General features: G+C 38.4%; 1 protein-coding gene across 15 annotated transcripts in view; it reads left to right on the top strand.

Moving 5' to 3' along the window:
- LOC129621292 (uncharacterized) overlaps positions 1-27047 on the top strand; it is a 694734-nt gene that overhangs the window by 516248 nt on the left and 151439 nt on the right. For 4 of the 15 annotated variants that reach the window (XR_008699202.1, XR_008699210.1, XR_008699203.1 and 1 more), the window contains one exon: positions 245-2367. The exons of the other annotated variants lie outside the window; for them this stretch is intronic. The gene's annotated coding sequence lies outside the window, so the exon portion shown is untranslated. The remainder of the gene's footprint in view (positions 1-244; positions 2368-27047) is intronic. 15 annotated transcript variants of the gene reach the window in all.

The raw sequence follows: 27047 nt of genomic DNA, 5'->3' as shown, positions 1-27047 counted from the left end.
AGTGACTTTCTGAGTAGTCTTGAAATTTAGTGATAAAGCTGGGACTGTATAATTTAACTAGCATAGATAATACAAATGGCTGTGTTCAACTGTGAATGTAAAGAGCTACATTTTAAAGAGTTGGAGTCGTTTACACGTATTGAAAGAGGAATCTATTAGAGGATATAAGCTTTGCACCACTGACTATCAAACCCTCATGTTCAGAGAAGCAATAAATAACAGTAATGTTCGTGATACTATACAGGTATCAAGACAGAAAATGTACAGAGAACAAAAGAAAGAGAAGATAGAGACCTATGTTCCTGGAAGAACTAAACCCTGCTGGTCTGTGCACAGATGCATTTTCGGAAGTTCCTAATTGGGATTTGTGCCAATATTCCTCTGTATATCTGAACGAATTAGCCTTGCTCCCAGGATTGAAGTGAAATGAGTCACAGCTAAAAGAAATCGGAGCCTTGGATGAGACAGAAGCACAGTAGTAGGTAGACCCTAGAGAGACCGTGGGACCCTATCTGTTCAAAAACAGACTTGAAAAGTCTGAAAATGGCACACAGCATTGTCAAACCTTTCCTCCATGGTTTGGCCTGTGTTCTACTCTTTGGGTGGGCTTTCCTGACTCAGTTTCGATCCCTGGGTCAGGAAAATCCCCTGGAAAAGGAAATGGAAACCCACTCCAGTATTCTTGCCTGGAAAATCCCATGGACAGAGGAGCCTGGTGGGCTACAGCCCATGGGGTCACAAAAGAGATGGACACAACTAAACAGCAATAATTACTCTCTGGGTTGATCCTTGTTTAGTATTGTATTTTGGGACAGTGTCATTAATAGGTTTGCCTATATCTATGGTTCTCTCTCTCCATATAGTTTTATTTTCGCATTTTTAAAATAACCATTTTACGATTTGGATAGGAACTCTTTACTTATTTTGTAGTGACTTTATGGACCTTCTGTTTTTTTAAAAAAAATTGTAGTAGGCTTTATTTTGATTCTAAAAATAATAATTCACTTTAGAAAAAATAGAAAATAAAATGAAGATAAATGATAGTAATAATGAACACCAATATACTGTTTACTATGGTGCCAGGTATTATTTCTAAGGGCTATAATATTCTGAATCATTTATTCTACAAAGTTCAAAGTAGTTTCAAAGGCTTTAAGTTCCTTTACCCATTTGAGGGGAAGTACAGGATAGATGCTGAACAAATACTTAGTGAATGTTGGTCAAATAAAACCAACACTTTAAGACAGTTGGTATATATGCTCAAGACTTTGATTACAAAAATGGGATCACACTGGGAAAGGGAGGAGTAGTGAGCTATTTATTGGAAACAAAGTTTATGTTTAGGATGATGGAAAAATTCTGGAAATGAATTGTATAATGGATTGTTATATGGATGTACTTAACGCCACTGAATTGAATACTTAAAAATGACTAAAATGGTTTATAGCTATTTTAACACAAAAAATACTAAAAAAGAAATTTAGGACCCTATGATACAAAGCATTTGGAAACATATATTTTCTAAAAAATGAACACATTTTTAACCCATTCTAAGGTCACTAAGTGGACAAGATAGATAAGAATCTATAGGAATCATTGTCATTTTCTCCATTCCCTCTAACATACTTGAGGATTTTGCAGTGATTTGAAAAGAGTGCGTCCATTAAGTCATTGTTTTCATGTGGTCAGGAGAATGTGGGTAGTGGTGTTGGAGCCCCCCCATTAGTGATTTTGATAGGGCCATCTTAGTTGAGAGTCGCTTGTCTATGATATTCACTTAGGATAGACAATATATTATTTTGATTATTGCCATGTTCTATGTGATCTTTTCCTGAACTTGGGGGAAACGTAAGGTTTTAAGTAATAATACACTATCCCATGTAGAAGATTATTTAATATTGCTTGGCTGGTGCTGCATACAGTGAAATGCCAGAAAAGTGTAGGAGTAACCACTGGATAGAAAGGCTTTCTCATGGAAAGATATACACAAGTTGAGGGGAAAGAAACCAGGATTCTATTTCCATCTATTTTGATAACACTCTGCTGCCTCTTATTTAACTGATTCACAGCTGTGGCCTAAATGTTCATTTTCTCCCAAATTCATGAGTTGAAATTCTAACCCTCAAGGTGATGGTATTGGTAGGAATTTCGGGAGGTAATTAGGTCACGAGGGCAACGCCTTCATGAATGGGATTAGTGTTCACTTAAGAGGTCAGAGTTTCCTATCTTCTGTCATCTTGTAAAGATACAGCAGAAAGATACCATCTATGAAGCAAGAAGCATGTTCTCACCAGATGCTGAATCTGCTAACACCATGATCTTGGACTTCCCAGCCTCAGAACTGTCAGAAATAAATGCTTGTTGTTTGTAAGTCATCCAGTTTTTTGTTTTGTTGTAGCAGCCTGAATGGACTGAGACATTCCCATATAGAGAGTTAAGTGTTGCTGAAACTCAGTCTCTGTTCTCTGGTGCTGAATAGAAACATGGAGACGAAGTTTTGGGTGAAGTAGAAAAGAGTAGTTTTGATTGTTTTGCTAAGCAAGGGGTGCTACAGTGGGCTAATGCCCTGAAGACCATGTGACCCACCCTAGAGGGGGTAGTGAGGAGTTTTATAACATGAAAGGAGCAGGGCATGATCAGCTTGTGGACAGTTCTTAGATTGGTTGGCATGGTGAAGTTTCAAGCCTGATCAACCTTCTGGTTTCAGCCAGTCTAGGGCCTATGTTCTAGTGCTCAGCAGTTTTCATCTTCCTATTAAAAAAATTGGGAATGTATATCAGGCCTTTATCTATATTTTGGAGGGAACTGGGAGCTCAGTGATGCTGTTATGTGGCAGAATTATAGTCTAAATTGTTACCAGTTCCTTAGTCCAGCAGCTATTCTTTGTTTCTAACCTTTACATTTTCCAATCATTAATTCTTGAGTCAACATTTTACTTCAAAAGACAACGACACAGGGGCTTGTACACAGTTTCATTAGTTTCTGAGTCTCTCTGATTTTTGAAAACATAGAAGAGGCATGTGTTGTCATGGTGATGGGATAATAACAGGAAAGATTGGTATTTAACAGTGTTTTGAGCTATGTAAGTTTCTATAAAAGCTAGATATGAGACATGACTTCACCTAAATTGGTAATACTGGTGAGAGATAGAAGGTTGATAAAACTTCCTAAGATTCAGCCAGCTAGAATTAGAAAGTAAAGGTATCAATTTTAGAAAAATTTGTAATACTGGTATTTGAGTGTTTACGAAGTAGGTCACTCCTGTATTAGTTTCTTAGGACTACCATAAGAAATTAGTATAAACTGGGTGGATTAGAACAACAGAAATTTATTGTCTCACAGTCCTGGAGTCTATAAGTCCAAAATCATGGAGTTGGAGTTGGCAGGGCTAGACTCCCTCTGAAACCTGTAGGGGAGAATCCTTCTGTGCCTCTTTTATTAGTAGCTTCTGGTATTTGCTGGCATTCCTTAACATTCCTTGGCTTTAAGGGCATCACTCCAACCTCTGCCTCCATCACATGGCTATCTTCTCCATGGTGCCTTTGTCTGTGTCTCTTCTCTTTTTATAAGGACACGAGTCATATTGGATTAAGGGTTCCCCCTGTTCAGTATGACTTTATCTTAACTAATTGTGTCTAGTCACATTCTATGATATCAGAAGTTAGGATTTCATACCTTTTGGGGAGGATACAATTCAACCTATAGCATATGTTAAGTTGGTTCTCAAATACAGGGTCACAGATTTTTAGCTATATTAATTTAATAGAAGTAATCTAACTTTTACAGAGGTTTAACTGAGATACAGAGAACTAAAGTGAATAGACATGGCCAGGTAACCTCTTAAACGCAGATAAGATGCTCACAGAGAGTTGCGTTCTTCCTTGGGACAAAATGTATGTCACTATCCATTGAATTCTGGGAAATGGGGAGGCTCTAAGTGTAAACTCCTGTATGTAATTTTGTATATGTAAGCATCATATATGTATGTCAGTGTAAGATTATCTAAGTATAAAGGTGGTAAGGCAAAATCTGTTTACCTATTTATGGAATCTGTCTGACAAGATGATTTCCAGATGGCAATGTTTTGTTTCCTTCTGTACAGACTGGTGACAGTGTGATTAAATAGGAAGTGCTGGTTGGGAGTAAGTTTGAGATTTTGCAATGCTGCTAATTTGCTGAATGGTATTAAAACGCAGAGACATTACTTTGCCAACAAAGCAACACTGGACAAAATTAGTAATTAGACAAAATTACTTTGTCTAGTCAAAGCTTTGGTTTTTCCAGTAGTCATGTATGGATGTGAGAGATGGACTATAAAGAAAGCTGAGCACTAAAGAATTGATGCTTTTGAACTGTGGTGTGGGAGAGGACTCTTGAGAGTCCCTTGGATTGCAAGGAGATCCAACCAGTCCATCCTAAAGCAAGTCAGTCCTGAATATTCATTGGAAGGACTGATGCTGAAGCTGAAACCCCAATACTTTAGCCACCTTATTTGAAGAACTGATTCATTGGAAAAGACCCTGATGCTGGGAATGATTAAAGGTGGGAGGAGAAGGGGACGACAAAGGATGAGATGGTTGGATGGCATCACCAACTCAATGGACATAAGTTTGAGTAGGCTCCAGGAGTTGGTGATGGACAGGGAAGCCTGGCATGCTGCAGTCCATGGGGTCACAAAGAGTTGGACACGACTGAGTGACTGAACTGAACTGAACTGATAGGTAGACCTAGAATTCATCATATCAACTGGGATATTTTTGGAAGTAAAAGAGGGTGCCATTAAGAATTATGCCATCAGAAAAATAGGCATAAATCAGGAATGTCCAGGCAAATTAAGATGTATATATTAAATTATTTTTTAAGTAGATAAAATTTTTAATTGGAGTTCCATATTCAAACTCTCAGAAACTAATGAATAGACAGAGAAGTAGAAGGATATAGTAGACCTGAAAAGCACTATGAACCAATTTATCATGATTAGATTTATACAATTTTCACACAACACTAGAATACAAATTCTATTCAAGTTCCCATAGACTGTAAACTAGGAAATATGGGAACATATCCAGGAACATAAAACAAGGTACAAAAATTTCATGGTCTAAAGGTATTGAAATTATACAGTCTGTTCTCTTATCATTGTGGAATTATGTTAGAAATCAATATCAAAAGATATTGGGAAATAACTCACATATTTTCAAGTGCAGTGTGATATTTACCAAGAGAGATCTTCAACTTAGCCATCGAAAGCCTCAATAAAGTTAGAATGAAAAAACAAAAACACAGAGGATGATTGCAGAGAACAAAGTATTTAAATGAGAAATTAGTATCAAAATGAGAAATTAGTATTAAAGATATTTTAAACAAAATCCCATGTATTTGGATATTAAATATCTATCTTTAAATGAAGGTGTACATAACACTAAGAAGCCTAAACACAGACATCTAAGAAGCCATAACACAGAAAATTAGAATATATTTGTAGTACAATAAAAATGAAAAGAAAATTTATCAGAATTTGTTGCATGCAGCTGAAGCTGCTCAATGCAATTAAATGTGGTGTGGAGCCTTGAATAAGATAAGATGTGAAAACAAATAATGGACACTAGCATACAATTTTGTGAAATTTGAACAAGATCTGTACTTTAGTTAATAATACTATATCATTTGTTAATTTCCTGTCTTTCTTTTTTACAACATAGTATTTCTTCATATTCTAAAAGTTGGATTAGAAGTTTCAAGCCTCATTCAAATTTTTTAAAATTCACTAAGATAATAAATTTTCTGGACTTTTAGCCGTAATACTAGATGACAAAATACATGGAACTGTATCAAAGTTTTGAGTGAATATAAATTAGAAATCTAAGATTCTCATACTAAGTCAAAAAAGTGGAATTAAAATGTCATAACTTTTTTAGCTATGCAAAAATTCATACATTTTCTAAAATATGTTATACAAATTATATATATATATGTGTGTGTGTGTGTATAGAAAAGCTTTTCTACTATGCTTGATAAAGGCTCAGTGAATTTTAACAGATATATACAGTTTGTCTAACTACCAAAATGACTTAGAACATTTCTGTCACCCATAATTTTCTCTGTGCACCTTTGTAGTCAATGCTAATCCTATTCTTGTCCTGGGAACCCCGATTTATTTTCAGTAACCATAGTTTTGCCTTTTGTAGAACTCAATTTAAAAGGAATAAGAAAGTAGGTAGCCATTTGTGTCTGGTTTCTTTTCCATAGCAAAATGCTTTAAAAATTCATCTACATTGTTGCATATTAAAGTCTCAGCGTGATACCATTAAACACTCAGGAAACACCACTATAAAACACCTTTTTATTATTGAATAGTGTTCCATCATATTTACATAACACAATTTGTTTATACTTTCTTCAATTTAAGTCTGAATTTGGCAATAAGGAGTTCATGGTCTGAGCCACAGTCAGCTCCTGGTCTTGTGTTTGCTGACTGTATAGAGCTTCTCCATCTTTGGCTGCAAAGAATATAATCAATCTGATTTAGGTGTTGACCATCTGGTGATGTCCATGTATAGAGTCTTCTCTTGTGTTGTTGGTAGAGGGTGTTTGTTATGACCAGTGCATTTTCTTGGCAAAACTCTATTATTCTTTGCCCTGCTTCATTCCGTATCCCAAGGCCAAATTTGCCTGTTACTCCAGGTGTTTCTTGACTTCCTGCTTTTGCATTCCAGTCCCCTATAATAAAAAGGACATCTTTTTTTTTGGGTGTTAGTTCTAAAAGGTCTTGTAGGTCTTCATAGAACCGTTCAACTCCAGCTTCTTCAGCATTACTGGTTGGGGCATAGACTTGGATTACTGTGATATTGAATGGTTTGCCTTGGAAACGAACAGAGATCATTCTGTCATTTTTGGGATTGCATCCAAGTACTGCATTTCAGACTCTTTTGTTGACCATTATGGCCACTCCATTTCTTCTGAGGGATTCCTGCCCGCAGTAGTAGATATAATGGTCATCTGAGTTAAATTCACCCATTCCAGTCCATTTCAGTTCGCTGATTCCTAGAATGTTGACATTCACTCTTGACATCTCTTGTTTGACCACTTCCAATTTGCCTTGATTCATGGACCTGACATTCCAGGTTTCTATGCAACACTGCTCTTTAAGCATCAGACCTTGCTTCTATCACCAGTCACATCCACAGCTGGGTATTGTTTTTGCTTTGGCTCCATCCCTTCATTCTTTCTGGAGTTATTTCTCCACTGATCTCCAGCAGCATATTGGGCACCTACTGACCTGGGGAGTTTCTCTTTCAGTATCCTATCATTTTGCCTTTTCATACTGTTCATGGGGTTCTCAAGGCAAGAATACTGAAGTGGTTTGCCATTCCCTTCTCCAGTGGACCACATTCTGTCAGATCACTCCACCATAACCTGCCCGTCTTGGGTTGCCCCATGGGAATGGCTTAGTTTCATTGAGTTAGACAAGGCTGTGGTCCTAGTGTGATTAGATTGACTAGTTTTCTGTGAGTATGGTTTCAGTGTGTTTGCCCTCTAATGCCCTCTTGCAACACCTACCGTCTTACTTGGGTTTCTCTTACCTTGGGCATGGGGTATCTCTTCACGGCTGCTCCAGCAAAGCACAGCCATTGCTCCTTACCTTGGACAAGGGGTATCTCCTCACTGCCGCCCTTCCTGACCTTCAATGTGGACCATTCAGGTATGACCTAAATCAAATCCCTTATGATTATACAGTGGAAGTGAGAAATAGATTTAAGGGCCTAGATCTGATAGATAGAGTGCCTGATGAACTATGGAATGAGGTTTGTGACATTGTACAGGAGACAGGGATCAAGCCCATCCTCATGGAAAAGAAACTCAAAAAAGCAAAATGGCTGTCTGGGGAGGCCTTATAAATAGCTGTGAAAAGAAGAGAAGCGAAAAGCAAAGGAGAAAAGGAAAGATATAAACATCTGAATGCAGAGTTCCAAAGAATAGCAAGAAGAGATAAGAAAGCCTTCTTCAGTGATCAATGCAAAGAAATAGAGGGAAACAACAGAATGGGAAAGACTAGGGATCTCTTCAAGAAAATCAGAGATACCAAAGGAAGAGTTCATGCAAAGATGGGCTCGATAAAGGACAGAAATGGTATGGACCTAACAGAAGCAGAAGATATTAAGAAGAGATGGCAAGAATACACAGAAGAACTGCACAAAAAAGATCTTCACGACCCAGATAATCACGATGGTGTGATCACTGACCTAGAGCCAGACATCCTGGAATGTAAAGTCAAGTAGGCCTTAGAAAGCATCACTACGAACAAAGCTAGTGGAGGTGATAGAATTCCAGTTGAGCTATTCCAAATCCTGGAAGATGATGCTGTGAAAGTGCTGCACTCAATATGCCAGCAAATTTGGAAAACTCAGCAGTGGACAGGACTGGAAAAGGTCAGTTTTCATTCCAATCCCAAAGAAAGGCAATGCCAAAGAATGCTCAAACTATTGCACAATTGCACTCATCTCACATGCTAGTAAAGTAATGCTCAAAATTCTCCAAGCCAGGCTTTACCAATATGTGAACCGTGAACTTCCTGATGTTCAAGCTGATTTTAGAAAAGGCAGAGGAACCAGATATCAAATTGCCAGCATCTGCTGGATCATGGAAAAAGCAAGAGAGTTCCAGAAAAGCATCTATTTCTGTTTTATTGACTATGCCAAATCCTTTGACTGTGTGGATCACAATAAACTGTGGAAAATTCTTCAAGAGATGGGAATACCAGACCACCTGATCTGCCTCTTGAGAAATTTGTATGCAGGTCAGGAAGCAACAGTTAGAACTGGACATGGAACAACAGACTGGTTCCAAATAGGAAAAGGAGTACATCAAGGCTGTATATTGTCACCCTGCTTATTTAACTTATATGCAGAGTACATCATGAGAAATGCTGGACTGGAAGAAGCACAAGCTGGAATAAAGATTGCCAGGAGAAATATCAATAACCTCAGATATGCAGATGACACCACCCTTATGGCAGAAAGTGAAGAGGAACTCAAAAGCCTCTTGATGAAAGTGAAAGTGGAGGGTGAAAAAGTTGGCTTAAAGCTCAACATTCAGAAAACGAAGATCAAGGCATCCGGTCCCATCACTTCATGGGAAATAGATGGGGAAATAGTGGAAACAGTGTCAGACTTTATTTTTCTGGGCTCCAACATCACTACAGATGGTGACTGCAGCCATGAAATTAAAAGACGCTTACTCTTTGGAAGGAAAGTTATGACCAACCTAGATAGCATATTCAAAAGCAGAGACATTACTTTGCCAACAAAGGTTCGTCTAGTCAAGGCTATGGTTTTTCCAGTGGTCATGTATGGATGTGAGAGTTGGACTGTGAAGAAGGCTGAGCACCAAAGAATTGATGCTTTTGAACTGTGGTGTTGGAGAAGACTCTTGAGAGTCCCGTGAACTGCAAGGAGATCCAACCAGTCCATTCTGAAGGAGATCAGCTCTGGGTGTTCTTTGGAAGGAATGACGCTTAAGCTGAAACTCCAGTACTTTGGCCACCTCATGCGAAGAGTTGACTCATTGGAAAAGACTCTGATGCTGGGAGGGATTGGGGGCAAGAGGAGAAGGGGACGACAGAGGATGAGATGGCTGGATGGCATACTGACTTGATGGACGTGAGTCTAAGTGAACTCCGGGAGTTGGTGATGGACAGGGAGGCCTGGCATGCTGCGATTCATGGGGTCACAAAGAGTTGGACATGACTGAGCGACTGATCTAATCTGATCTGATCTGATTTGTTTATACAGTCAAACAATAAATATTGGGATTGTTTCTAATATTTTACCTAATACAAATAAAACTTCCTTGTATATTCCAGGACAAGCCTTGTGTAGACAAATGTTTTAATTTCTCTTGGAGAAATAGCTAGAAGGCAATGGCACTCCACCCTAGTACTCTTGCCTGGAAAATCCATGGACAGAGGAGCCTGGTGGGCTACAGTCCATGGGGTCGCTAAGAGTCAGACACGACTGAGCGACTTCACTTTCACTTTTCACTTTCATGCATTGGAGAAGGAAATGGCAACCCACTCCAGTGTTCTTGCCTGGAGAATCCCAGGGACAGGGGAGCCTGGTGGGCTGGCATCTGTGGGGTTGCACAGAGTTGGACACGACTGAAGCGACTTAGCAGCAGCTGAGGTGTCTAGATTGTATAAAAGTGTGTTAAATGTTATAAGACATTGTCAAACTACTTTCTAAAGTTGCTGTAGCTTTTTACTTTCCCACCAGAAATGTGTAAGCATTATAATGCTTCATGATTTATACTAACACTTGATTGACTATTGTCAATCTTTAAAATTTTAAAATGGTGTTTCCTGAGTGTTTAATGGTATCACACTGAGACTTTAATTTGCATTTCTCTAACGACTGTAGATATTCAGTTTCTTTTTCTGTATTTCTCCATCATTTGTATATCTTCTATAGTGAAGTGCCTATCCAAATCATTAACTCATTTTTTAGAAAACTAAGTTGGTTTTAACATTTATGTTCTGGTTACAAATAATTTAATATTTATTTTATAAATATATTATAATAAGCATGACTTACTTATTTTAAAAGTTTCTAAAGAATGTCTTTTGAAGAGCAAAAAATTTAAATTTTTATGAAGTTCACTTGTATTGATTTTTTCCTTTGACAATTCCTGCTTTTCATCCTAAAATTTAGTTTGTCTAATATTAATATAATCACGTGAACTTTTACAAAAATTACTGTTCATGTGAAAAGTTTTTTTCAGCCTTTCATTATTAACTTGTTTTCATGTTTTATATTTAAAGTAGGTTTCTTTTTGAAAGCATATATTAGGCTTTTCTTTTTAATCCAATTTTTCCATCTGCCTTTTAATTAGATTGTGTACGTAATTTGCATTAAATACAATTTCTACAAATGTAGGCTTAATTTACTATCTTGATGTTGTTTTACCACTTATCTGTATTTTTTGTCGTTTTCTTTTCCCTTTTTGCATTAGCATTCGATTTTTATTTCTACATTTGTATAAAAATCTATACCATTTTATTTAGTTGTATTTTTACTATTTATAATCTATAGGTTTAGATTATTACAGTCTATGTCAAATAATATTATACCTCTTCACCTAAAATGTAAGTTCTATAGAGCTCCATTTCTTTTCTTATCCTTTGTGCTACTGTTTGATGCATTTCACTTCTACATATGAAATTAATGTCTACATCTATTAGTATTTCTTCTTTGACTAGTTAGTTATCATTTTAAAAGATTAAAAATGAGATACATGCCTTTCATGTATACTGATGAATCCACCACTCCTGTCTTTCTTTAAATTTCTATCTGACATCATTTTCCTTTTGCATTAAGAACTTTATTGTAGTGTAGGTTTGCTGGTAGTTAGTTCTTTTTCATTTAAGTTAAGCTCTTGTTTAAGTAAGAGAGTCTTTTGTTTATTTTTGAAAGATAATTTGCTTCATTAAAAAATTCCAAGTTGACATCTCTCTTTTCTATAACTAACGTCAACTGTGCTTTTGTCCTCTTGCTTGCCTTGCTTCTCAAAAGAAACCCGCTACCATTTTTCAACTTGTTCTCCTGTGTGCAGTGGTGTGCTTGGGCCAGCTTATACCACCTTGTGAGAATTGATTGTGAGCCTCAATTCTTTGTGTCCCAAACTCAGCATTCAGGAATATCAGACTGACAGACTGAAATAGGCCAAATGGGAGTATTTATACTATAGAATCCACAAATACTCCAAGCCATGTTTTCTTCCCCAGATAGCATGTTGTTAAACATTTTGCAGCATCCCATTATCTTTCATTATCTATCTCTTTCTCAGGTTGCTTTTAAGATTTTTCTCTTACCTCTGGTATTTAACAATTTTATTATGATGTGGCCTTGTGTGGCATTTAAGTTTTCTTTTACTTCAAGTTTGCTGGTATTCATCAGATTTAGAGGCTTTTTTTCAGACATTATTTCTTCAAATATATATATATATGTGTATATATATATATATATAGTGTTCCTTTCTGTTTTTCTGGGACTTTAACTATAAGTATGTTAGATTACTTGATGTTATCCACAAATTACTGATGGCCTGTTCACTTTTTCCTCCATATTTTTTCTCTCTTTTCTTTATTTTGAATAGTTACTATTGCTTCTTTCAAGTTCACTCATCTATTTTATTTGAATGATTTATTCTAATGTCATTTCCTAGATGAGATTGTTACCTTATCTCTAGAAGTTCAATATGCATCTTTTATATCATATCGTCTACTTCTCTCTTCATCGTGTTCAGATTTTTCTCTACTTTGGTGAACTATGGGAAATATTTATAATAGCCATGTAAATGAACTTTACTGCTAATTGTACCATCTCTGTTATTTCTGGTTCTGGTTCTATTGATATTTCTCTTAGGTCATGAGTCATGTGTTCCTTTTTCTCCATATACCTAGTAATGTTTTTATTGGATAATGGTCATAATAAATTGTATGCTCTTAGTTCCTATATTCTGTTATATTCTTTTAAATTGTGTTAGACTTTATTCTAGCATAAAGTTATGTTACTTGAAATCAATTGGATTATTTGAAGCTTTACTTTCAACTTTGTTAGGAAGGGTCCAGAGCAGCTTTTAATCTAGAGCTAATTTAGCCCCAGTACTAAGGAGGTATCTTAGAACTTTATTTAAAGGTCTTGTACTACAAGGCATTTCCACTCTGATAAAATATGATCCATTTCTAGCCCTGTGTTAACTCTGCCTGTCACTTCTCAGTGGTTATTTCCCTGGGTCTTGGGTAGTTTCCTCTCATACATGAGCGGATCAGTAGTAGCCAAAGATGTTCCAGAGTTCTCTGAGGGCCCGTCCCTTTTCCCAGCATCACAAATGTCACATTCTAGTTGTCTTGGCCTCAAACTCCAGTCTTTCTTTCTTATACTTAGTGGAACTCTGAACTCTAGTTGGGTTCTTCTTCCTTGCACTGTGGCCTAGAAACTGACTCCAGGCAGTTGACTGGAGTGCTGGGGCTCCTGAAACGTTCCCCCTTTATTCTTTAGGAATCAGAGACTTTCACTGCCTATTGTCTAGTTGTGTGGTTGTCAATACCATCTCTTGTATACCATTATAATTGGAATCAGAAGTTGAAGATTTGATTTTATTTTAGTTATAAGTATTGTGAAGCAAATAATCTCAATTGTATGTTTATATTTGATTGTAGACTGTAAACAATTAGTCCCTATTGAAAACACTAACCCATGCGGTGTTCGGTCCTTACCTACTTGCTCTTCAGGGTCTGCCTGTGTCCCTAAATCATTTAATAAATGCTCTTCAGTGTATGGAGAATGCCCAGGGCAGTTGCCAATGATTTTGAGCAGCATAGTATTTACCCATAATATGTTTTCTAAAGGATATTGTGAACACTGTCTATAAAGCAGACCTGAAGCCTGGGATTTCTTTTTCTGTTTAAACTCTAAACTTTCATCTTACCATCCTACGTATTCTTCTTTCATACACAGGAAGCAGCACTTCTGCCCTTTAATGGGAAAGAAGCAGAGGTGATCAGAGTGTGAATTTCTACTATCTTCGGCAAAAGGGCTATAAACTATGGAAGAATCTATTTCCAGTTATGATTGTAAAATTGGAAAGCAGTGGAAAAGATATATTGTCAAACAGACACTTTCTGATTTCTTACCTTGGAAAGAACACAGAAAGCATCATGAGTCACATAAAGGAAGGAAAGTGCATTGGCATGACTGGCCATGGCAAGAAAATCTATCAGATCTTTGGAAGTAATAATTTATTTTGGGAGGTAGTAAGTCAAGTTCTCTGTCCTTGGGCACTTTGTAGAAAGTGGAAGTGGGTAATGTAAAATATAGCTCTTTCTTCTATAATATACCTTCATGCTTCTCTTTATTAGCCTAACAAATCTGCTCTGTCTCTTGGCTCTTTTGCTTTTTAGCCATTTCACTATTTTCCATCCTTAGGAATGCTTGTTTGTTTTCTGCTTCTCAGACAGAGTTTGTCTACCTCACTAAAATTAGTGTGGAGACCATATCTCTTCTAGAAGCCTTCCTAGATGCCCACTTGGCTCTAGTTTCCCTGACTTCAAGTTTCTTGTTGATAATAATGGGTTTAAAATCTTGTGTATGGAGCATCTCTGGCGACTTAGTGGTAAAGAATCTGCCTGCCAGTGCAGGAGACACAGGTTTGATCCCTGCGTTGGGAAGATCCCCTGGAGGAGGGCACAGCAACTCCCTTCAGTATTTTTGCCTGGGGAATCCCATGAACAGAGGAGTCTGGTGGGCTACAGTCCATGGGATCACAGAGTTGAATACAATTTAGCAACTAAACAACAGAACACTTACTGTGTAACAGGCTTTATGCTAAGCTCTTGATGCACAGTTGGAAACTACAGAATTTACATGTAGTGGGTTAGGAGAACAGGATACAAACAACAGCAGAAAAACACAATTGCAAATTGTGATACATTTCTGATAGAGGTAATGTTGTGGGTGAGGAGTGGACTTAAAACTGTTCTGAAAGGTAGAACTTCAACTGAGTAGGTACTAGGTAGAATAGTGGTCTTTGCCCTCCGAGGAGAAAGAACACCAGATACAAAACCCACAGCCTTCTGTTTAGTTAAAAGGCGCAAAGCCTCTTAAGAGAGGTGGGAGATGGAATTGGAGATATCGACAGGTGTCCAATCAGGGCCAGCAGTGGAGGCCATGGCGGGGGGCTTGATTTCAGTCTGAGTGCAGACATCTTAGTGCAGATGACTGAAGAGAGGAAATGGTCAACATCTTAAGAAGATGGCTGGGTGGATTGAGGATGGATGCTGGGGAAGGAGTAAGTCTCAAAGTATGGGGGAGGTTTCGTCCAGAGTTTAGGCCAAGGATGACCATTTCTGGAACCAAAATGATGGCAGACATATTCAGGAAATTCTTTCTTCTCTCTATTCTTGAAACTCTATTTGCTATTTTACCTTTCTGTCAATTTTTCTGTCTCCTCACAACTTTGCCCTGTAAGTGGGTATCAATACTACTCTTTTCTTTATCTGGGGCATGATAGAAGTGGGAAGGGAAAGGGTCACTGTAATTTTAAGAAAACCACTTAAAGTTGGATATTAGACATCACAGTTCTTAGAGGTCTTTGGTTTAGTCATGAGGGCTCCCTTCCTGATGTCCTTCCCCTGAGGCTCCACCTGCTAACATTTTCAGGTGGTCCTCATCTCAATGGCCCCCATCCTAGACTAGCCTCTGTCAGCTGCCTCTGATGAATACTAATAATGACCCATTATTGAAATTACTTAAACTAAATCTCTATCTACTGCAGAGATGAATTCAGAGATCACCTAAAACAAAGAAGCAAGCTATTTCAGTCATTTTAAAAGCATTTTTCCACAATATTACATAAAGTAGAAACAGATAATGCCTATCTAGAAGAATTGCTGTAAGGATTGAAAGTTATGTGAGTAACAGTAACTTGAGGAGGATGGGATTTAAAGTGGAGCTGCTGTTTCTGCCAGCTATGGAACTGCACTGTCTGGGATTGTGGATTCAGAGGAGGCTCTGACATGTCTTGTGCAGTTGTCTTCTTCAATAGAGGTGCCTTTGTAGTTGCAAGCACCCCTTCCCTCGTGACTCAGCTCGTAAAGAATCTGCCTGCAATGTGGGAGTCCTGGGTTCGATCCCTGGGTTGGGAAGATCCCCCGGAGAAGGGAAAGGCTACCCACTCCAGTATTCTGGCCTGGAGAATTCCATGGACTGTATAGTTCATGGGGTTGCAAAGAATCAGACACAACTGAGAAACACTCACTTTCACTTTCATAAATGACCATGTAGATTTCTGATCTTGAACTGGAATGGAAAAGGTCATGATTGGCTAGTTCTGCCATTTTTCCAATTAAGGACCCTAAACCAATCTGTCCATCAAGAAGGGCACTGTGACAGGATGCACAGCTCATTCTACTCTGATGCTTACAAGACAACACATTTTCTTGCTGTGAAGCTACTGAGCTATTTATAATACCCAGAAAATATATTGCTTTTTAAAAAATTACTTTCTGAGTTTGCTTATCTATTTCATTTGCCTAGACTGCCCTTCCCATATAGGAGAGACACCTACAGTTCTGCTCAGCTCAGCTCAAGTTGAGCCTACTCCTTCCTGACTCTCCACTTTTTGTCTTATCTGTTGCCCCATATTGAGCTATTTCTCCTGTATTCTGAGTGTGGCTTATGGATATTCCCATTATAGAACTTTTCACTTTAACTGTAATTGCCTGCTTTGTATTCCTGCTCAATTATCAACTCTTTAGAGGTAGTCTTTCCATTTTTGAATCCTCTGCACTTCAGGGAATGTTTGACATTCATTGGCCACTCAAGAATTATTGAATAAATAAAGGAAATAAATATGCAGTTGTAACTGGAATTTCTATATTGCCCTGGACCAATGAAGGTTAAGTTCATAAGGCTTTTATTAACAGGACCCTAGATAAGCTGGCAATGGCACCCCACTCCGGTACTCTTGCCTGGAAACTCCCATGGATGGAGGAGCCTGGTGGGCTGCAGTCCATAGGGTCGATAAGGGTCAGACATGACTGAGCGACTTCATTTTCACTTTTCACTTTCATGCATTGGAGAAGGAAATGGCAACCCACTCCAGTGTTCTTGCCTGGAGAATCCCAGGGATGGGGGAGCCTGGTGGGCTGCCGTCTATGGGGTCGTACAGAGTCGGACATGACTGAAGCAACTTAGCAGCAGCAGATAAGCTGGTGTTTCTTGTCTGTCCCTGTCCCCACCTTCTTTCTGATCTCCTCTCACTACTCTGCTCCTGACTCACTCTGCTCACTGTCGTCTTTGCTCTTCCTCTAACAAACCAGACATGCTCCTGCCTTTAGGCCTTTATGAAGGCTGTTCTCTGCCAGGAAGGCACTTTGCTCAGGTATCTCAATAGTTTGTTTGCCACTTCCTTCAGGTCTCTGGACATGTGTCACCTTCTCATTGATGGCAGTCCCCTTCCCCTCCCTGCACTGTAACCCTCTTGCCCTGTTATGTTTTATTATTCTTTCCATGGAATGAATTGTCTTTTAATCCCACATGCGTGCTTAGTTGCTCAATTCATGCCCAACTCTTTAGTGACCCTATGGACTGTGGCCTTCCAGACTCCTCTGTCCATGGGATTTTTTCAGGCAAGAATACTGGAGTGGGTTGCCATTTTCTCCTCCAGGGGATCTTCCCAACCCAGGGATTGAACCCATATCTCCTGTGTCTCCTACATTGGGGCAGATTCTTTGCCCTCTGAGCCATGGGGGAAGCTTCTTAATCCTGGCATTGAAGGCAAAAGAAGGGGGTAGCAGAGGATGAGATGGTTAGATAGCATCACCTGTTCAATGGACATGAATCTGAGCAAATTCTAGGAGATAGTGGAGAACAGGGGAGCCTGGTAGACTATAGTCCATGAGGTTGCAGAGTTGGACATGACTTAGTGAGTGAACAATGAATAACAATAAGAATATACTTCTGTCTCTCTTCTTGCTAGAATGTAACTTCACTAGGGATAGTTGTCTGCTTTCTCCATTGATATTTTTCATTGATGTATACCTAACAGCATTGAAGAGAACAATGGTTAGTGCATTGGAGACACTCCATGAATATTTGTTGACTAATGAATGTATTAATATTCAAATATATTCCTCAAGGGATTTCCTATTAAACCACTGTCTTATATTAATAATGTCTTAGTCTTCTCAGGCTGATATCATAGTGTCATAGATTGGTGGCTTTTGAACAACAGAAATTTCTTTCTCACAGTCCTGGAGGCTGGGAATTTCAAGTTTGCAGGTCAAGTCAATTTGGTGTTTGGTGAGGGCCCACTTTCTAGATAGTTCTTTTCACTGTGTTCTCACATGGTGGAAGGAGGTCATGCAGCTCTGCAGGGTCTTTTATAAGAGCATTTATATCATTCATGAGGACTTTGCCCCATATCTAACCACCTCCCCTAAACCTCACCTCCTGTCACCTTTGGGGGTTAGGATTTCAGCATAGGAATTTCTCATGGACACAAACATCCAGATTAGAGCAGATATCATAGTGTAAATTAGTTCATTTGCTTTTCCAGTAGACATCTAGGACCCAAGGAAATGAGATAAGGGTAGTACATTTCAATGTAATGAGAAAAAGGCAGGTTTGGATATAGTCTTGTGTTGGGAAGGGATCAGCCCAGGAAAGGGTGCACCTATGGCAATCCTTGAGTGGACCATGGATAGCTGCAAAATATGGCAGTGGGGAAGTAGGAAGAAAAGGTGGTACTGTCAGGGGAGTGTAATCTCCTCGGTTCTGTCTCGTCACAACAGAGATTTGAAGCAAGGGACGTTAAAGCCCTTTGCGCATCACAGCTCTCAGACAGTGTTATAGCTCCCTCAGTTTTACTTAGAAAATCAAGGAAAATACATCCTTAAGGTGTGAGGGCATGCCGACCCAAAAGATACGAAGAGGAGAGAGAGAGAGAGAAAGAGCATGCATAGGAGAGAGAGACTCCTGGCCCTTTGGCTCCTCTTTTTATATGTTTTTTCCTCCCCTGGGGCTGCCCTAGGTAAGTTGGGCTAGCCAGAAGGGCTGTTGTTCTACCTAAGGTCCTCTCTCTAGTCCTTGGACCTTCCTTTGTTCTATTTTCGCAGGCTTTTCCCTTCCTTGTCTTTTAGCCACCGCCATTCTAGATTCCTGTTTCCTATTCTAACTACCTAACAGTACTAAAAGTAGGATTTCTAGAATCTGCAAACAAACAAACAAACCAAAAAACACAAAAAACCTTGTTTTTCCCCAGAAGTTTGCTAAGGGTAAATCCTACATAAAAGAATTTCTCTCATCATAGTTTTCTTCTGAATAGATTAGCTGCTTTTTTGGCATTGTTCTCTTGAACAGAGATTAATGATACCACAAAATAGAAAGACCCTACTTATCAGCTTGATGAACTTACAGAGTGCCTTAAAGATTTTGTTCCAGATCGAATGGATTCCACAGAGTAGAGTGGATCTTAGGTAACATGAAAACAGAACTCAGTGTTTTTGACAAAACTCTATTTAAGTTATTCAGAGTTGAGATGAAGTAACTAATTTATAAAACATAATACATATAATCCATCTATTTTGTAAAAGAGGAAATATGATTACAACATCTGTGCTGTGTGTGTGTGTGTTTGTGTGTGTGTGCATTGCTTCACCAATATGCTGACATGGAGAATTAAAATTGCCTCAGTATATCAACACTTACCCTTGTTCTCGAGCCAATTTTTGTCATTCTTTATAAGAATTGAGCAAAGATTTACTATTTAACATTCAGGAGTCTTTCCTTGTCACCTATAGTATTTCAAGCATATGACACAGAAAACCATATTTGAGATATGAAATTGACTACTATTCATATCTTAGATAAATGAAAGGAAATATATCAAAATGTATTTCCATAAGCTGCACCATGTGTTGATCTATGATGTTTTGACTTCCAAGAGAAAATTATATCTTTTTTTCTGCAGGTTTAAGAACTGTATTCATACTGCAGGTTTCAGGGGCACGCTACAATGCATCTCCCTTGGATTAACTTTGCTAATATGTCTTATTCAAAACTGAACAACAACAATACCACAGGTATTTCATCACCATTACAGAGGTAAAGATTAGTATGAAAATATTAAAGAAGAAAGCATTGTATCTTAGAATGCTGAAAGTTCTTATTTATTTTCTCTCTTGTTCATAAAAAGCACCTTGGGGAAATTTATATTTATACCTCAGGTCATACACTGATGACATAATAAAGACATGAGGAAACATTTTCCTCTGAGGTGTAGCGCTAAACATTTAGACAGGTGCATCTGATACATTTCCTTTTCTCTTGGCTTAAATATTGATTGCAGAGATGACATTTGTTAAGTGCATGCAGAATCACTTAGAAAATAAATCTAGGACCACAGTTTTCTCACCCTGTGGAAGAGCTAGACCAGAGTGTGGGAGTTCTTTTATTCCTAGTTGGGGTTTATATTCATGTTGTTGGTCGCCATTAAGATGTCTGTAGTCTACTTTATAATACTTCAGTAAACAGTATGATGTAAATGTGCATTAGTTAGCTTTAATCTCCACCAGAGGGGCAGTCAGTTGCCTTAATTCAGTATTCACACTCCAGGGGTGGTCCACTAACATTTAATTAGCAAGGCCACATTCCAGAGGCATTATTACAAGTGCTTTAGCTTTCTTTATCCCTAGCACTGAAGATTAGTCAATTAGCACATTAGCAATGGGTTTTCATTGGCAGAATTAATAGCTTGATAATCAGCATAATGGTTGATATAAATTATGGGGGTGAAATAATAGTTTAAAGTAATAGATTGGCTTAAATATTTTAGAAGCATTTCTCACATTTCCTCAATAGGATATAATATTGTAGTGAGCTGTCTGTTCTTCATCTTTAAGGAAGGCACCTGAGTCTTACTGCCTAAATGGTCCAGTGTGCTGTTGTGGTTTTGGAGGGTTCTGACTGCCTGAGTCTCATCATCAGGTTAACTGAATTCTGCCTCTATAATATGTTCATGCCCCCTCCATCCAAGAGAAGTTTTTATACAATGTATGGTTAAAGTACTTACAAAATCAGAGAGCTGCAATTTTATTAAACTTACAGTACAGGTTTTAAGATCATGATAAATATATGCCACTTTATGGAAATATTTGCTTTCTTTATGATCTGGTTGTGAGGATAAGAGAGATGTCTCAGTCACCCATCCTTCCACTTGCAAATTTACCTGTTCACACATATATTGTTGACTTCAAAAATAGTCACAACCCAGAAGTTGAGAGTTATATTTGGTGGGAAGTTTTAGGACTTCAAGCCCCATAGACAGCATCTCAAGTAGCCTTGAGAAAATTGTTATGAGGAGATGGAAGGAGGAGTCAGTTTATATAGAAGTTTGCAACAGGAGCAGGTAGTGTGAATATCAAAAGATTATTGCTAATTAAGGAAAACCAGATAGATCCAGTGAGGAATTTAGGGCTTTTCTATGTATGGGAAGATGCAAGAGTTTGGACTTACTGAAATCATTCCTTTCATATGCATCTCAGTTATCTGGGGCCAGTATCCTCCTGCATTTTTAAAATCCCTCCCTGACTTCCCTGATAACTCAAACAGTAAAGAATCTGCCTGCAATGCAGGTGGCACAGGAGACTTGAGTTTGATCCCTGGGTTGGGAAGATCCCTTGGAGTAGGAAATGGCAACGCACCTCAGTATTCTTGCCTGGAAAATCCCATGGACAGAGGAGTCAGGTGGGCTATAGTCCATGGGGTCGCAAAGAGTCAGACAGGACTGGGCAAGCACACATGCACAGCCCCCCCACCCCTACTCTACCCCCACCCCCGGACCCCCAGCTCCTCAGTGCTCACCAAGGTGAGGGCTCATGCCTGCTGAATAACAGGCATTGTTCTTTCTGGATGCCCTCCAGGCTCAGAAATTCATATTTTGAGGGGTGGAGTCACAGATGGCTGTGACATCCCTATTTATAGATATGAGATAAATATTCCAGTTCTCAATATTCATTTAATACTTCAACAAACAACAAACATTAGACATCTACCATGTACCAGACATTGTACTTTTTCTAGGGGATATAAGCATGGGAAAGATGAAGCCCTCATGAAGAGTTTGATTACTCAGAAATGCACAAACACATGGATATTTATGAATAAGCACCAGGTGTTATCTATGCAGCATTATAGCAGGCATGGTACTCAAAGGGCTCAGGGACTTCTGGAGAAAGTGACAGTTAGGTTGATCATACTGGAGCAGTTGGATTTGGTTTGTTAGGGGAATGGGAATAAAATAGGTGAAAAAAAAACACCATGAGCCAAGGATTGGAGAGGAGGACAGCATGGTATGCACAGGGCATAGATCAGGCTGTAGAGATGGATCAGGACCTGGTCATGGAGGCTTGTGAACACATGCTGGTAAGCAGCCTGCCCTTATCTCTGAACTGTCTGGAGCATTTGAAGGGCTTTAAGCTGTGGAGGGACAATTAAATTGATCGTAGTTAGATATTTGACAGCTGTGTGAAGGGAGACTCATAGACACTGATTTAAGAAGCTGTTGTAATGATAGAGGCAAGAAATTATAGCAGGGATTAATAGGAGGGGATGGATTTGAGACATGTTTAAAAAATAAAATTCATGGTGAAGGAATGAGAAGAGTTGCTGAGGATAATGAGTTTAGTTCAGTTTGGTCGCTAAGTCCTGTCTGACTATTTGAGACCCCATGCACTGCAGCACGCCAGGCCTCCCTGTCCATCACCAACTCCCGGAGTCCACCCAAACCCATGTCCACTGAGTTGGTGATGCCTTCCAACCATCTCATCCCCTGTCATCCCCTTCTCCTCCCGCCTTCAATCTTTCCCAGCATCAGGGTCTTTTCCAATGAGTCAGTTCTTCGCAACAGGTGGCCAAAGTATTGGAGTTTTAGCTTCAGCATCAGTCCTTCCAGTGAAAATTCAGAATTGATTTCCTTTAGGAATGACTGGTTGGATCCCCTTGCAGTCCAAGGGACTCTCAGGAGGCTTTCTCTAATACCACTGTTCAAAAGCATTAGTTCTGCGGTGCTCAGCTTTCTTTATGGTCCAATTAATTTCTCATGTTAGTATCTAACCTTAGAGCGTGCCATGGCATCATTTCATAATAAAGAAATTTATATGTGTAACTGTGCATATAACACAGTAAAAATGGCAGAATAAAGGTGGTGGGGAATTATTGTAAAGATAAAATGAAGTTTTACAGATGCAGGCACTGAATTGTTGCTGTACCTCTGGGAACCAGCTCCAAGGAACCATTGAGAATTGATGTCCCAATCTCTCTGCCTCTCAAGGATTGCATGGTCTCTCTTATTTCTGGTTTCTGTGCTTCTTCCTATTTCCACCACCCCTCTTAATCTGCTTATATGACACATAAATGTCAGTGATAACTACCATGATCACCATCAGTCTCCTTGAATGTTAACTCAAATTTTTGAGACAAATTGTGAATGAAATGGACTTCTAGCTAGTCAGGAACTGGCTTCTTACTCTGCTGTGGCCAGGAGTATGGGGTCATGTAGTAAAGCAAGGCCTCTGATTCTGTCCCATGGCCTGGGGCTGTGGGCAGGGGAAGTTTCTAGAAGGTATGATTCCAAATGATGCAGGCAATAAACATCCTGTATATGTAATCAGTGTGTATCTGGATGTTGGTATTCCTATGAATAACTTATTATTTTGCATTTAAAATCTTTTCTAAATAATTTGAAATAAAAGCATATTATTTTTTATAATAAAATTTTATCAAAATAAAATTAGTGGGAGGATATAGGAGAAAATGCAGAGAAGGAAAGAAGGTTGGGGGGTGAGGATGGGTTAGAAATAATCGGCATCAAGTATGTTTGATAAAATTTGTGAATACTGGATTGAGGATCCCAGGTGATTGGGTTTTGGGGCTGATGAAGCTGTATTGGGATTCTTAAAAAGTGACCTGGGATTTGCTTAGGGTGAGGACTTGCAGGATTTTGGAGGAGGGTCTTCTCCTTATATTTTACTAATAAAGTTTATTTGTCTCATGAAGATTGTTGAAGTCAACTAAAACTAATAAAACAAAGTCTTGCCCATATACATACATTCTCATTTTAAAATTTTATTTTATATCATTCTCAATCAGATGTTTTCAAAATCAAATGTTTGCTTCTGCAAAATAAGAAAATAGACTTAAAAATCTGAGTATTTTTTAAAAATCAGGATCTGTGATGATGTATTATTTGGGGTCATAGATTTTTTTGATGAGAGTTACATCATTGGTTCACTTACTTCTGCTGTGGTGACTATGCAGATTTAGCTGTGATGTTCCTGTGTGTGAAACGTCACTCAGGTGAGGAACATTTGTAAGAAGTAAAGTGAGAATGACCTAATAAGTTAAGCAGAATAATTGCTGGATCATAACATACTGAGAATTTGAAAAGGAATGCTAGCATCCTGAGTGGTTGGAAAGAGATGCCTTTGGAACCATAACGAATGCTCGAATACTATTTAACATGTTGCAAAGTATTTTAAAACCAGGATTTAAAAACTTTGTATTTTATCTTGTATATCATTAGCTAAAGGAAGAATGCAAGGTTATATTTTCATCTGAAAGAATAAATGCACAGGTCAAATACTATGTAATATTTTTGGATAGGCAATGTAGAGTATTTATATATGAAATCCTTCTCCTTTGGGGTGAATACTCGCATGTAATTCCTATGCAACATAATTTTATTGATTGTCCTGAGTGATCAGATCTCTATCTACCTTTGTCCTATTTCTTGGATATTTATTCCAACTTAGTCTATTAGTCTTCTGCTTCATTATTTTTTTTTAATTTTATTATTATTATTATTTTACTTTAAAATATTGTATTGGTTTTGCCATACATCAATATGCATCCACCATGGGTGTACATGTGTTCCCCACCCTGAAGCCCCCTCCCACCTCCCTCCCCATACCATCCCTCTGGGTCATCCCAGTGCACCATCAAAAAGCATGTATTAAACATCTTTTAAACACATGGTTTGTATTGGGTTGGCCAATAAGATGGTACAGAAAAACCCAAATGAACTTTTTGGCCAACCCAGAACTTGGTTCTCAGGATGCAAAGATACATCTTTTATTTCTTAGACATACGAACCTAGCAAGGGAAATAATATAAAGATTGTTGTTGTTATTTAATCACCAAGTTGTGCCTGACTCTTTTGTGACCCCATGGGCTACAGCCCACCAGGCTTCTCTGTCCAAGGCATTTCCCAGGCAAGAGTATTGGAGTGGGTAGCCAGCTATTCCCTTCCTCAGGGGATCTTCCTGAACCAGGGATCCAGCCCAGGTACCCTGCTTGGCAGGCAGATTCTTTACCACTGAGCCACCTGGGAAGTCCAAAGATAAGAATACCCACACTACAATGTGAAATTGCTAAATGAAGGTACATTTCTGGTAGTAAAGGTAGTACAGAGGAGGAAGCAACTGATTTATCTTGGAAAACAAAGGAATTATTACAGTCTTCTCTATTGGCTCTTAAATAGGTGTGTGTGCTCAGTCACTCAGTCATGTCCAACTCTTTGTGATTCTATGGACTGTAGCCTGCCAGGCTTCTCTGTCAATGGGCTTTCCCAGGCAAGAATACTGGAGTGGGTTGCCATTTCCTCCTCCAGGGGATCTTCCCAATCCAGGGGTCAAACCTGTGTCTCTAATGCCTCCTGCATTGAAAGGTGGATTCTTTACCACTAGCACCACCTGGGAAGCTCTTACATAAGGTACTTGTATTTCCTGATTTGCCTGTTGTTCGTCATTTATGCTTCCTTTCCCAGGGTGAATATTAATAGCTCCCTCTTTCACAATCAAAGGTACCCTGATATGCATGACACAGTCATTAGGTCATCCTACTCTTAAAGACTGAAACTAAAATATTATCTGGATCCAGGTTACCAAAACCCATGTATCCCTAGGTAAGTGATTTGACCTGTTGCCCACAGGTTTTGGGAATCCTGGGTGTCGGTAGGAAGTTGTATTAGAAAGATGGCTCTGCTGGTAATGTGGAGAATGCAGTGGAGGAGAGAGCTTGAAAAAAAAAATAGTTTAGGTGGTTATTGTAATTGTCTATATATCAGTAAATTAGATCCTGAAGTAAAGTGATCCTGGGGATAGAAAAGAGGAAATCAGAAAAAAACAAACTCAAGATAAACACTGTTTGCTGTAATATTACACTAATGTATGCAGTTTACTGTGATTTAGAATGAATACTTTTGCTTTCCTAAATTATAATTAATGTTACATACAACCATCACTTTTGAATTCTTATAACTATTAGAGACAATTTTGAAATAGCTGACAGTAAACTTTACAGGCTTCTTTTGTGGAAGACCAAATTCAACTCAATACAACAATTTTTAAAAATTATATGTAGAAGCTTAATGATTTTTAACTCTTGGGATAAACCAGTGGTTTATAAGAGAATGACCCAGATATTTTAAAATATTTAATTTATATCTTAAAGTTTGAAGATTTAGCAACTTATTCATTTTCCTTCCCACATACTTGTATGTAAAGGTCTTACCATTTACCACTCAACAGTATTCATTGGCAGTGAGTAGGCAGCTGTTCAACACATTTATGGGCGTCATAAATCCAGCTGTTTTCATTTTCCATTACCCAGGTTCCTATAGTAACCAGTGACATTCAGGGCTGACTTAACGATTCACACGGCATTAAAACTGCTTTTGCTTTTACTCAGATGAGTTTCAATTGCTTAATACACCCTAATTTCCTACCTTTCACATCTTGTCATTCCATGTCTATCCTGTTCCAATCCATCCTTCAACATGTTTCTTAGCTTGAAAATGTAGCAATCACAGTTTTTCTCAAAGCAATCACTGGATTCAGATAGAGTGTTGACATTCAGCAAGCAGATGAGTACATTTTAGAAACTTCAGCTTCGAATGGGTTAACCCAGAGGAAATTCTCATAACTGGAGTGATACCTTAGGGTTTTAATGTTTTGGTCACAGAAAATTTAACTGAGCTCTGTTGTGAACCAGATGTTCATATATCGTATTTGAAAACTTCCTTATTTACTTTGGAATATGATTTGAGCTTCCTTAGGCATAATCTCTTACTATTTCATAAAAATAGGAAATGTCTTTTCCATTTGTCGAATTTGAGCATCAAGGGTATGATACAACCATTATATATGCCAGTACAAAAATCACTAGACTAGGTGATTTTTCACTTTTACCACCTTCTTAAAAAATTTTGGCCTACCCTCTCTAACCTACTTTGTGGGAGTGACAGTCAATAAAATGACAGAATCTTTTTATTTTGATCTGGTGAAATAGGTTGAATGAGACAGGCATGGTTTGAATGTGGACTTTGCCACTTACCAACTTGTGAACAGAATACGCGAAAACCTTACTGAACTCTGTACTCTAAAGGAGACAAAACAAACCCGTAGCTTGTACAGTCCTACATAACCTGGCTTT

Source organism: Bubalus kerabau, chromosome 10 (assembly GCF_029407905.1).
Source record: "Bubalus kerabau isolate K-KA32 ecotype Philippines breed swamp buffalo chromosome 10, PCC_UOA_SB_1v2, whole genome shotgun sequence".
NCBI lineage: Eukaryota > Metazoa > Chordata > Mammalia > Artiodactyla > Bovidae > Bubalus > Bubalus kerabau.
Note: the sequence above shows the minus strand (reverse complement) of the source record. Positions and strands in the feature narration are given on the sequence as shown.